Source organism: Lemur catta, chromosome 9 (genome assembly GCF_020740605.2).
Source record: "Lemur catta isolate mLemCat1 chromosome 9, mLemCat1.pri, whole genome shotgun sequence".
Taxonomy (NCBI): domain Eukaryota; kingdom Metazoa; phylum Chordata; class Mammalia; order Primates; family Lemuridae; genus Lemur; species Lemur catta.
Window position 1 is genome coordinate 18,103,901 of NC_059136.1, and position 12,383 is coordinate 18,116,283.

The following is a 12,383-nucleotide window of genomic DNA, read 5'->3' on the forward strand; positions in this document are numbered from 1 at the left end:
CGGATGGAGGCCAGGGGGTGCCACAGGATTAGGGAGGACAGTGCGATGATCCAGCCCAGGCACCCAGACCCCCAGGCCACTGCCCCTTTGCCGAAGTGCAGGACCCTGCTGAGCAGAGCTCAGGGGCTGATGCCTGGAAGGCTCTGTCCCCTCTGCTGCTCTTATGGCCAGTCCTTATACTAGGGCAATGACTTACGTCTGCAGCCAGACCTGGCCAACCTGCAGGGACAGGCATTCCAGGAGTGCAAGGGTGCAAGGTGAGCAGGAGGTGGATGGCGGGGCAGACCTCGGCAGAGCCACTGCCAGGGAGCAGCGACGCACGGGGCCATCCCGGCATCAGTCCCTTGGAGGCTTCCCTGAAACAGAGCCAACGCCCCCCATACGTGGGCAGACTAGCAGGAGCGTGGGGTCAGGGGACCAGGCCCAGGTGTCCGAGAAATGTTCCCGGAGGCCTCGAGGTTGCGGAGGCTCGCAGCTGACGCTAGGGGGCAGGGCGGGGTGGCGGGGACAGCACCCGGAGGAGGGAGCCGCCCAGGCCGAGCCCGGGGTCTGGCGAAGCTCGGGCGTGGTGGGCGCCTTCGGGGGCTCCAGCTCGGCGGTGCCGGGACGTGGAGATGTCACTCGGGGAAAGGAGAGCCCCGCGGCCCCGGCCGCCCCGCTCCGGCACCGGGGCTCGGGAAGGGAGGACCCAGCCTGCCCGTGCGTGTCCGCGGCCTCGCTCCGCGGGCCCGAGGCTCCCACTCAGGCGGCGGCCCGGCCGGCCTGGCTCCCGTGCGCCCGGCGTGTCACGCGTGGGCCGCCGCCTGCTGCCGCGCCCGGGAGAGGCCTGCGGTGCCCTGGGCCCCTTTCCAAGCACAACGGCAGCCCCGCCGCGGCCCCGCGCTGACCCACTTCCCCTGCCTCCTGCCGAGCCCGAGGCCGAGAATAAAGCGGCCGCCACCAAGCAGGTGCGAGCCGTCGGGCGGGGCGCGCGGCGCCGGAGCGGTCCCAGCCCCCAGACTGCCCGCCACCGCCGCGCCCACCCACCTCCGCCACCCGGGGCCGCGCGCCAGACTGCCGGGGCGGGGGCCGGGAGGTGGAGGAGGACACAGCCTGGGAGAACAGGAGGAAGGGGACGGTGGGGGGCGGAGCGAGGGGGAGGAAGGGGACGGTGGAGGAGATGAGGGATGGAGGAGGGGAGGGTGGAAGAAAGAGCAAAGGGGGAGAGAGAGGAGGGGAGATGAGGGTGAAAGAAAGGAGGAGAAAGAGGAGGGAGAGGAGAAGGGGAAGGAAGAGGAAGAGAGAAGGGAAGGGGGGTGGGGGGGGAAGCAGAGAAGGACTGAGGGGGAGGGGGCAGACCGCACCCCTGCCTCTTTCCTGGGCTGAGGCCAGCCTGGGAGGAAATGTTGCAATGGGTGAAGTGCACATCCGCCCCCAGGCATAAGGGGTCCAGGGCTCAGGGTGCCCCAACCCCACCCTCCGCCGGGCTCCATGCCGCGTCTGCCTTCTACTGGCAAGCCCCTTGCCTGGGAGGCTGTTCCCGCTGAGCTGGCTTAATGGAGCCTGGACCTTCCGGGAGGCCTGTGGGTTTTTAGATGAGACCACTTGTTCACTGAATGACCGTGTCTACTTGCGGGACTTTCTGGCCCCACTACCTTGAGGAGGAAGGGTGGCCAGGCACTGGGAAGCGCCCCTTCCCTTGGGGCGTTCTCACACTTCATGACATCAGACCTGGGAGAGTCCCCTGTGCCCGGGCAGGGGCTTTGCCTGCTTAGTCCTTGTGCACCTCTGTATATACCTACTATCTATTACCTACCTATATGTGTCAATACTTGTTACTGGAAGTTACAATAATTCATAAATAGATCTATCACGAAAGGACATCCATATTGACACTTTTCCTCCCTACTGACCCCCACCTCCAGGTAGCCATTGTTAATGGGGGTGTGTGCACAGTTCTGAGCACATACCAGCATTCATGGATGTATATTAACATGCTCTGTGCAGAAATGTGGTCAGGATATTATAAAAAGAGCTGGTGGGTAATGGGTATTCACCAAATGCCAAACCCTTGGTCTGAGCACTTTGCATCTATTAATTCATTTAATCCTCACAAACCTCTGCGAGGTTCATTACTATCATCCGTATTTTTCAGATGAGGAAGCTGACACACAGAGAGGTTAAGTAGCCTGCCCAGGATCACACAGCTACTAAGTAGCATTCAGGACTTAAGCCTGGCTCCAAAGCTCACAAGTTAACAACTGGGTTTCCCACTTTTCTATGCATGTTGTTTTATGAATTGCTTTTCCACTAAGAATATGTTCTTTTCTGCAACCAATGGAAGATTCTTAGAAGAGGAACTGTTGGCTATGTGCGTTTGAGATTCCTATAGATTTTAGCAGAACCCTCCAAAACAGTGGGGGCCTTGCACCCAGCCTACAGGTTCAATTTCTGCTCTTGACCTCACCTCTGCCACCCCCAGCAAAAATAAGCACTCTTAATCCCCCTCAGGTGAGGGGATGAGGAAGAGGCAGAGCCCCACACAGGCCCTGGCAATGGACATGGTGGCATTTGGGCAGAGAACCCCAGGGCCCTGAGTGTCCAGACCTAGAACTAGAAGAGGGTGCCCACTGGTGGTGCTAGTAGCATTGCATGGCTGTGGCCTTGTCCAGCTGTGGCATTGTGTCCCGTGGTGGTTGAAGTGTCCAAGCAAGCCCGCCTCTTCCATTGACCTATAGAAGCCTCTTTACTCCTGCTCGTGTAACAAGTCTGTCCCTCTAGCATCCGTAGGTTTCTCTGAGTGCCCTCCAAAATAAAATCCTTTTTTGTAGTTGTTGCTGTAGGTTAAGAATCCTCCTATCTGACACATAAAATTGATTATTCACAGACTTTTAACTTTTGCCAATCTGATAAGCAAAAAAAAAATATTTTCATGGGTTTAATTTGCATTCCTTTTTAATAGGGAGGTGGGGGTAGAGATTAATCGCTTCAAATAGCTGATCTGCAGCTGGGCAGAGGTGCGGCGCTGCGCTGCATTTCCCAGGCTGCCTTGCAGTTAGGCTTGTTCTCATCTACTGAGAATGAGGAGACCTGTGTGATAGGAGCCACTTCTGCACCTGGGACTGTAAAGAGTGGGTGTGTCCCCTCCAAGCTGCCTAGAATCTGGCCATGGCAACAGCCAACTGTGGTGGCACAGTGCCCTGCGGGAGGGCAAGCAGCTGCAGAGAAGGACCCCGGGGCTCTAGGTGACTGGGAGGAGCAGAGCCCTTACTCATCTCAGCTCTATAATCTGAGAAAGAAACAATCATGGTTAATTTTATGTGTCAACTTAAATATCTGGCTACGGTGCCCAGATATTTGGTTAGACATTATTCTAGATGTTTCTGTGAAGGTATTTTAAAGGTAAGATTAACATTTAAATCAGTAGGCTTTAATAAATCAGATCACCCTTCATAATGTGGGTAGACCTCATCCTGTCAGTTGAAGCCCTTAAGAGAAAACAGACCGGCCTTCCCTGGGCAAGAAGGAATTCTGCTAGCTGGCTGCCTTTGGACAGGACCTGCAACATGGGTCTCCAGCCTGCTGGCTTACTCTGCCTCTTTGGAGGCTTTGTATTTACCAAGCCTCCAAATCACAACAGCCAATTCCTTAAAATAAATCTCTTAAAATAATTCCTTAAAATAAATTCTTCAAAATTCCTCCAAATAAATGTGTGTATATATACATATATATCTCCTATGTAGAGATTACATAGGAGTTATAGATAGATAGATAGATAAATATAATTTTTCTTGTTGGTTCTGTTTCTCTGGAGAACCTGGCTAATAAAAAAAAACAGACCTGTTTATTCTTCTAGCCTCTGTATATTGGGTCTGTTTGTTACAGCGGTGGAGCCTTGCCCTAACTAATTGCGAAGTCCATTAGTTTCTGTGTGTGTAGCCACTGCTAGTTTGGTTTCTGTTTCCTGCCTGTGCTTCAAGCTTCTTCGTCCTCTTCATATGACTTTCCAGGAATTTCATATAATAGGTACATTAACCTTTTGACTACCATATGTGTTGCAGATACTTTCTGCAGTTAGTCTCTTGTCTCCTGGTGAATATATTAGTTACAACTCCTGATGCCTCTGATCAAAATGCAACTCAACCCAGTATGCTGCAGAGACTGATTACTGAGCAACTCGTGTAACTGCCGTTTTGATACTGTTGAAGCTTCCCACAGGAAACATCATACATCTCTCAATTTATGTCTTTTAAGACAACTTAAAATTTTTCTTCATGTAGGTCCTCCAGAGTTTTGGTTAGGCCTATGCCTAGATTATTTATGATTTTTATTGGCTTTGCAAATGCCGTCTCCTACTTGGTTATTAATGGTATATAAGAAAATTATTGATTTTTGTGTGTTTTCTCTGTGTCCACTTATCATCTGTCTGGTTCTTATATCTTATTGAACCTCTCAGAGCATATTAATTGTGTTGATTTTAATGTTTTTTTTCTGATTCCTGCATCATCCTGTTTTCTCCAGGGTTCTGTCTAGTTCTTCTGCAAGCTGCTGGTTTCCTTCGTATGTATGGGGATGCCTGGTTGTCTGATTCCACTTGTAAATGAGTGTTAGAGCAGTGGTTCTCAAAGTGGTGCCCATGGACATCTGGGGTTCCTGAGACTCTTTCAGGGGGTCTGCAAAGTCAAAACTATTTAATAGGAATACAAAGACTTTTTTTATTATGCATGTTCAATGGAGTTTTCCTGAGTCTATGTAATGTGTGATATCACAATAGCTTGAAAGTGGAGCATATATGAAAATCCAGCTGTCTATTAAGCCAGACATTGGAGAAATTTTCAACAATATAAAACAATGACACTCTTCTTACTAAATAAATTATTTTTTAGAAAAATATAGGTATTTATGTAAAGGTTATTTTTGTTAAGAGTCCATTATCATTATTTTAAAATAAATGAATATTTTAAAATCTTCTCCACTTGATCTTCTACTATAGTAAATATTATTAGATGTAGCCTATATAAGTAAACCTCTCTGGGACCCTCAGTCATCTTTAAGAGAGTAAAGCGTTCCTGAGTGCAGCATGTTTGGGACTTTGTTAGTCTTACCTGATCACTCTTGCTGTGTGAGTAGTTCTCCTCCATTCTGGCAGGGACTGTCCAGCAACCCCAGCACCACTAGACACTTGGGGTGAGGGAGACAGGCAAAGATGAACAAGGACATAGTGACTTCCTGGAGCTCTGATCTGGGGCACTCTGACTCCCATCTGGGCTGGCAGTACCTGGAAGTTACCTGGGTAGACCCCTGCTTCTGCCTCTGTCTTCAGTTTGAATGCTGACTTGGGATTGACATGCTATCCCTCCTGCGCACTGTGGGCTCCTTGGCTCCGTTGGGTTTCACCACTAATCTAAGCTCAGCTGCTTTATATCTTCCAGAAATTCTCCAAATGTTCCAGTCTGCTGGTGGCACATTGTCATAGTTTTCCAGGGCTTCTAAGTGTTTGTTTTAATATTTATTCTGCTATTTCAGAGAATAGGGGGGAAGGGAATAGGAGAAGTACAGTTGACCCTCGAACATAGGTTAGGGGCACTGACCGACACACAGAAGAAAATCCACATACAACTTTTGATTCCTCCCAAACTTAACTACTAATAGTCTACTGTGGACTGGAAGCCTTACCAATAACATAAACAGTCAATTTACGCAATTTCGTATGTTATGTGTATTATATACTGTATTTTTACAATAAAGTAAGCTAGAGAAAAGAAAACATTATTTGAAAAAAATCATAAGGAAGAGGAAACATTTACTGTTTGTTAAGTGGAAGTGGATCATCATAAAGGTCTTCATCCCTGTGGTCTTCACGTTGAGTAGGCTGGGTAGGAGGAGGAAGAGGATGAGGAGAGAGTGCTCTTGCTGTCTCAGGGGTAGCAGAGGCAGAAGAGGTAGAGGACGTGGCAGGACAGGCAGGCATACTCTGTGAAATGTTTATTGGCAAAAATTTCTATAGAAGTGGACCTGTACAATTCATATCTGTGTTGTTCAAGGGTCAACTGTAGGTGCATGTGTTTAATCAGCACTCGAACGAGATGTAAAACATAGTTGAGTGACAGAATGAGCAAGGGCTCTGATGGTGGAGCCTGAGGGTAGAGAGCTGCAGGTGTTGCTATAGACCCTCCTCCAAGACCTGGGTGTTGTGATTATAGACGTGAAGATCCACCTGTGTGAAAGCACCTGTAATTCAGGTGAGGTCAGGGTGAGGAGTGTCCCAGTTGTCATCCAGGACCTCAGGGATGGGTGGAAATCTGAGGGGGAACAACACTCAGAATGTTGTAGCAGTTATTCCCTCCCTTTGGGCTTAGTTTAGCCAATGGGGGGCATCGTTGCTGGAAGAAAAGAAAAGAACAGGAAGCCCACACCGCCTTCCACTCCCTGACTCTTCATGTCTGCTGGGCACTGGGCCAAACGGGAAAAGGGAGGGTGCTAGGAAGCCTCCCAAGGAAAGGGGACCTCGGGACAGCGTGGAGGCTGCTGCCACCAGGCGGGCTTTGAGTTTGGGGAATGCTGCCCTTCCTCCTGCCCCTGGCCTGTCCAGCCGATACCATTGAGTCCGTCACAGTCTCCTTCACATGAAAAACACACAGAACTCTTTAAATATGTCCCAACAGCACCAGGAGGCTGGGGGAGATCGCTAAGCAAATCAGGGGAAGGAAACGTAGGTCACCTCACATTTTATCTAAAAGAAAATGCTTCCCTCCCGAAGCAAGGGGCTGAGCCAGGCGCCTTGGCACATGCACAAAACCAGAGCAAACCCTCTGCAGCTTCTCTGGAAAGTCTGGCCACACCCTCCGGATATGGGAAAGGCTTTCTTCTCTATTTCAAATGACCCTGTTTCGCCTTTTTTAGATGCAAATGTTTATTTGGTCTTACTTTGAAATACCTCAGTGCAGCTGAAATAATTTAAGGCAGGCCTGTAAGAAGCGACCACTTCCTGACCTTCTAACATGTGAACCCTCTGCTGGGCCACTGAGGGACTCGCAGGACACCTGAGGGGCAGCACCAGCCCTTCTCTTGAGGCCTGCGCTGGCTGTGTGGACAGCTGGTCACTCTGCACAAGGCCCTCTGCGGTGGGCGCTTCTACAGGGAAGTGATGACAAGCCATTTGTCAGGGACCTGATATATGCCTGTCACCGGCACTGGGCGAGGGCCCTTGGGCTCACCTTTCAGGGGTTAGCTTGTGCAGTTTGACTTGTTACCTCAAATCCTAGAGGCACTGGATGTGCAGAAATCTACGATGGAGAAGTGACCTTCTACAAAGGGTGAACGTGAGGTTTAAATTGGTGAAATACCTAGAAACTACAATTTGGGAGGAATTTTGGGTGACTTGGTGGGTGGGCCCCGCTCACCACCCTTGACCCGCACCAACAGAGGGGTGCTATTGGCTTGAGAATTCTCGTGGGGGCATTCTCCTTACCAGTAGCAGGGACGGCCTTAATGTTACTCGATTTATAGTTGAGAAGACTGGGCATCAGAGGTGTTGAGTCAGAATTGGAGCCTGAGCCGGACAGGTGGCAGAGCCTGGCCACTGCGGGCATGCACATATGGCCAGATCTCTGCCTCCGGGTGTACAGCGGGGCCTTCTTGCCCCGGTGCCGTGATAAAGCACCTGTTGCTGGCCACCGGATGTGCAGGGGGCTTCTCTTCAGCTCAGCTTTGCCTGGGACCATCTGCCCTGCGTGCTGGGCCCTGGTCTCAGCAGTGGACCTGGTGGGAGCAGCCTGGGATTTTGTCCTCAGTTCCTGCAATACCTCTTGCCCCTTGCCTTGGGTCCTTTTGCACGTGCCATTCCCTCTGGTGGTCACCTTCCCTCCCCAGGTCCTGGCTACCTCCCACTCTCGGCCAGGGTCCAGGCCTTGCTGCCTCGGACTAAACAGGCCCTGTGTGATGTGCCATGATGCCAGCCCCCCCCCCAGGCACACATAGTGTGTCTGTTTGCTCACCAACATCTTCCCAGCCTGGCTTATCTGAGGTCCTGGCACAAAGTAGCTGCTCACCCATGAATGCTGGTGTCCTAGGGAAGGATGGAGAAGCTGGGCGGGAAAGGCCAGGAGGCGTGAGGCTGGAGTGGCTTCCACTTCCCATTTCACAGTGTGCCCTGGGCCTTTCCTGGGCCTTTGTGGGCATCTGGGAGCTGGCCTGGGCCCTGTCCCCTGCTCAGGGGGTGCTTATGATGGGAGTGGGTGGGGCTGTGTTTAGGGGACTGTTCCACTTAGGGGCCCAGCAGCCTGACCACAGAGTACAAAGCTATGGGCCAGACGTACTCCCAGGTGGTGACTTTACCATCTTGGGGATGTGGCTTTATGGAGATGCACTGGCCCACTCTGGTGCCTGAAACCGCCTTTCTAGGATTGGAGGCCCACCCTGCGGCTGGGAGCAGAAACATCTCGCTGGTCCACCTGGCTTGCTGTGAGGCCAGAGGTGATTAGGTGGACATTCAAAGCACAGGACCACCAGAGACGTGGAATTTACAAGGTGGTGAAGATGACATCTCAACCTGTAGGGAAAAGATGGGTCATTCAACACCTAGTGCTGGGACAACTGGCTAGCCATCTAGAAAACAATAAAAGTGAATGCCCGTCTCTTACTTTCACCAAAATAAATTCCAGAGGGAGCCTGTGGCTCAAAGGTGGAAGCCATAAAAATATTGAACAGGATGAAAAGATTTGTAATCTTGGAGAGGGGTGAACTTTTTGATTATGTTACAAAACACTGAGGCCATAAATAAAATAATGTAATTGATTTATTCTACCAGATGAGAAACAAATATTTCTGCATGGCAAAAAAGAAAAAATCCTGATTAAAGTAAAAAGACAAATTACAAACAGAAGAAAATTATGGCACATCCCTAAAATGGAATTACCATGCAGTCATTAAAAAAGAATAAAGTCTATTTATGTCTATGATACGAGAATAGTATCATATATACATAATATTATATGCAACTTATATCACAAGGAAAGGGCTGCTATAAATCAATAAGAAAGAAATCCAGTAATTGAATTAGAAAATGGGCAATGGGTGGAAATTGTTGCCAGGAAAGGAAAATGCTTCTAAACATTTGAAAATATGCTTACTCTCATTACAATCAGAGAAATGCAAACTAAAATGTCAGTGAGATCCTACTTTCCACCTACCAGATTTGCAAAATCTGAACTTGGACAACCACAGTACAAGTGAGCTGGAGGGACAAGCTCCCCAGGGGAATGCGGGCACATCCACTGGAATGCAGATGTGTGTGCTCTGGCACAGCAAGCCCATGTTAGAGTCCTGTCCTGGAGGTGTGCTCACGTGCCTGCACATGTAATAGGCACGTGTGATACCAGGCTCCTCCCAGCAGAGTAATCGGAAAAGGATGGAAGCAACTTAAACACTTTCAGCGGTAATATTAATAAAATAAATTATACCTACCTCTAGGACTGAATTACCATGCAGTCGTTAAAAGAATAAGGCATATTTAGGTCTATAGTATGAAGCAATTTTCATAGTATATTGTGTCATAAGAAAGAGGAAGCTAGAGGATATGCCTGCAGAATCCTCTGATTTGTGTGAATAAGTGTGTGTGTGTGTGTGTGTGTGTGTGTGTGTGTGTGTGTGTGTGTGTCTGTCTGTCTGTCTGTGTGAGCATGGAAATTCCTGGAAGGATTACATAAAACATGGAAATTAGCACCGTGGGTTTCCTCTGGTGTTATGGATTGAATGTTTATGCTCCCCCGCAATCCGTATGTTGAAATCCCACCCCAATGTGATGGCATTAATACTAGGAGGTGGGGCCTTTGGGAGGTGACTAGGTCATGAGGATGGAGAGCCCATGACGGGATCCGTGCCCTCATAAAAGGCACCCAGAGAGCTGTCTTGTCTGCCATGTGAGGACACGGTGAGGAGGCGGCTGTCTGCAGCCTGGAAGAGAGCCCTCAGCAGAACCCGACCACGCTGACACCTTGATCTGGGACCGCCAGCCTCTGGAACTGTGAGAAATAAATGCCTGTTATTTATAAGCCATCCAGTCTATGGCACTTTGTCATAGCAGCCCGAGCCGACTAAAACAGCCAGGGAGAGGGGCTGGGGCCTGGGGCAGGTGCCGAGAGGCTCATTTCCATCATCTCCTTCGCTGTGTTCGAATGTTTCACTCCAAGCATGAAGGGCACTTTCAGTTGTTTAAATGGTCAAAGCCATGCCTGTGGGAGGCTGCAGCCTGCCTGCTGCTGGCTGGCAGCGGGGCCAACCCAGCTGCTCCCTGGGTTGGGGTCGGCACATTCAGTACTGGAAAGGCAGATCCACAACACAGCCCGTGCCCTGCCGGAAAGAGCACTCTGCCCGGGCCAACTGAAGCAGGGCCTGCCACACCAGCAGATGCTTCTGCTGTCTACTTAGGTTCTTACTTGTCCCTAACATGGGCACTTACCCGGGCATCACTGATGCCCCCAGGGAGTTCCCCAAATCTGAGGGCTGGAGCAGTAGGGGATCCCCCATGGGCAGAGGCCAACAGGGCAGGCTCGGTGCCTTGGGCTGGCTGGTGCACCCACGCACCCACTGCCGGCCACTTCACAGGTGGAGTGCCCCTGTGTGTGGGTGGAGCTCGCTTGTCACCCACTGGCAGTGTGCCCCCTTGCCCCAGACAGTGCCTCAATGGCCTTAGGCCCTCCCTGTCTTAGAATTCCTCCCTCCTCCCCTTCAGCCTCGGCTCCCCACACCCGTCCGTGCCCCTGACCAGGAGCAAAGGGGCCTGCAGTACCAGACACTCTCCCCTCAGGACGAGGAGGGGATTCGAACTCACAATGCCTTTCTTCTACTGCATCATGTACATTAAGTGTGTGTTTTTCTAAATAAACACCTGACTGTGCCCGGGTCATCAAACAAAATGCCCCAATGCTTACCGGCTTCCCTGAAATTCAGCTGAATCTCATGTGCCCGCTGCTGCCGCCTGATCCGCTACATGTCCACGCATCCGGCTGTGCAGCCTGTGGTCCGGCCAGGCCTCTGGGGCTCCAGGCAAGCTCCATGCCCAGACAGCCCTGGGCAGGGGCAGGAGGTGGGCGAGCCCAGATCCCAGCAGCAGGCCTGGCACACTCGGCTTTTCATGTCATGGTCACCTGTGCCACCCTCTGCCAGGAGCCTGTGCCAGCAGAAGGGACACCCCTCTCCTTTCAAGGGGTAACCCCCCAATAGCACCAAGCAACTCACCTGCCCTTGCATGGTGAACACGCCCGTCTTTCTCATGCTGGTAATTATTCCTACTAAAGGCGGGCATAACTTTGAGGGTGGGTAAAAGTAACTTGAAAAGTCGGTGGGCAGATGGTAGAGAGCCTGCTCATCCTTCTTTCAAACTGCCATCAGCCGCACAGGTCTCAACTGCCATCTCATACTATTATTATTGCTACTTTGCATTTGTGCACATCTCCCTCTGAGGGTTCAGAGGGAGGGGGCTGAGCAAAGCCTCAGGGAGGCTGACTATGTTCACAGTGCCACGCTTGGCTTGGCTGGTGACTGGCTTGTGCACCAATTGGCAGGGGCCAAGGGCACATGGAGGGGACAGATTTCCCTGGCTCTGCACACTCAGCACGAGCATTTCACATCATCACTGGGCTCTGTTCCTCTCCCTGGGCCTGTGTGGGTGAAACAGAACACACACGGGGGGACAGAGCTTGCTCAAGGGGGCTGCCTGGGCAATTCCTGTCACGACAGTGATGGCACCACCCTGAGCTCATTTCTTCTTCACAACAACTGCAGGAGGTGGGAACCACCATTGTCCCCATTTCCCCAATGGCTAGACTGAGATGTGTGTGTTGGAGCAGAGAAGAGGAGCCAGGATCCAAGGACCAATGTTGTTAAGAATCAGGTCCATTCATTGGATCAGACCCAGAAGCCTGGGCAACTGGAGGCAGCTGGCGCTACAGAAGGCAGGACGAGGAAGGGTAGTGGAGGCAAAAACAGAGGGGTCGATCGGCCCTCTGCCTGGGAAGCCAGTGGACTCCCAGGTTCCCTCCACTGCACTCCCATACAAGCCTGGAGGTTTGTTCTTTGGAGAAATTGAAGAGGGGTAGCTCTAGGCACAGGGACCCCACAGCCATCAGAAAGTGAGTGTGGGGTTTGACTAAAAAGAGGTCGAGGTACAAGAAGAAATATTTTGCATACACTGAGGAGACCCCAAGACCCCCTCTCTAGTGTGCTCCCAGGAAGTTGGCAGCATGACCTAGATGCCCCAGGCAGGGCACACCTCCCCTAGAGAGGACACCTAAAAATGCTTACGTAGGAGGACCGCCCTGCAGAGAAATCTGCTTCACCCACCAGTCTAAAGCCGTCCCCCTGCCAACAAGTCTTCAAAGAGCTCTTTAGTGCTGCACTCTCAG

The 12,383-nt window shown here is 51.2% G+C and overlaps 2 long non-coding RNA genes across 7 annotated transcripts; both read right to left on the minus strand.

The window, feature by feature from the left end:
* Positions 1–2,936: 2,936 nt before the first annotated feature.
* Positions 2,937–5,821, minus strand: LOC123644982. Of its 2 annotated transcripts, XR_006737349.1 has the most exons (4): positions 5,787–5,821; positions 5,269–5,496; positions 5,085–5,160; positions 2,937–3,050 (listed from the first exon to the last, which is right to left on the minus strand). It is a non-coding gene; the product is annotated as an uncharacterized LOC123644982 (long non-coding RNA). The 2 variants fall into 2 exon arrangements; XR_006737348.1 differs by lacking the exon at positions 5,787–5,821 and having other exon boundaries at positions 5,269–5,620.
* Positions 5,822–5,846: 25 nt separating this feature from the next.
* On the minus strand, positions 5,847–8,823 carry LOC123644983. 5 transcript variants are annotated; one of them, XR_006737351.1, is made up of 5 exons: positions 8,317–8,823; positions 7,977–8,047; positions 7,451–7,740; positions 7,197–7,332; positions 5,847–6,196 (listed from the first exon to the last, which is right to left on the minus strand). It is a non-coding gene; the product is annotated as an uncharacterized LOC123644983 (long non-coding RNA). The 5 variants fall into 5 exon arrangements; XR_006737354.1 differs by lacking the exon at positions 7,197–7,332; XR_006737350.1 differs by lacking the exon at positions 7,197–7,332 and having other exon boundaries at positions 5,847–6,210.
* Positions 8,824–12,383: the final 3,560 nt, after the last annotated feature.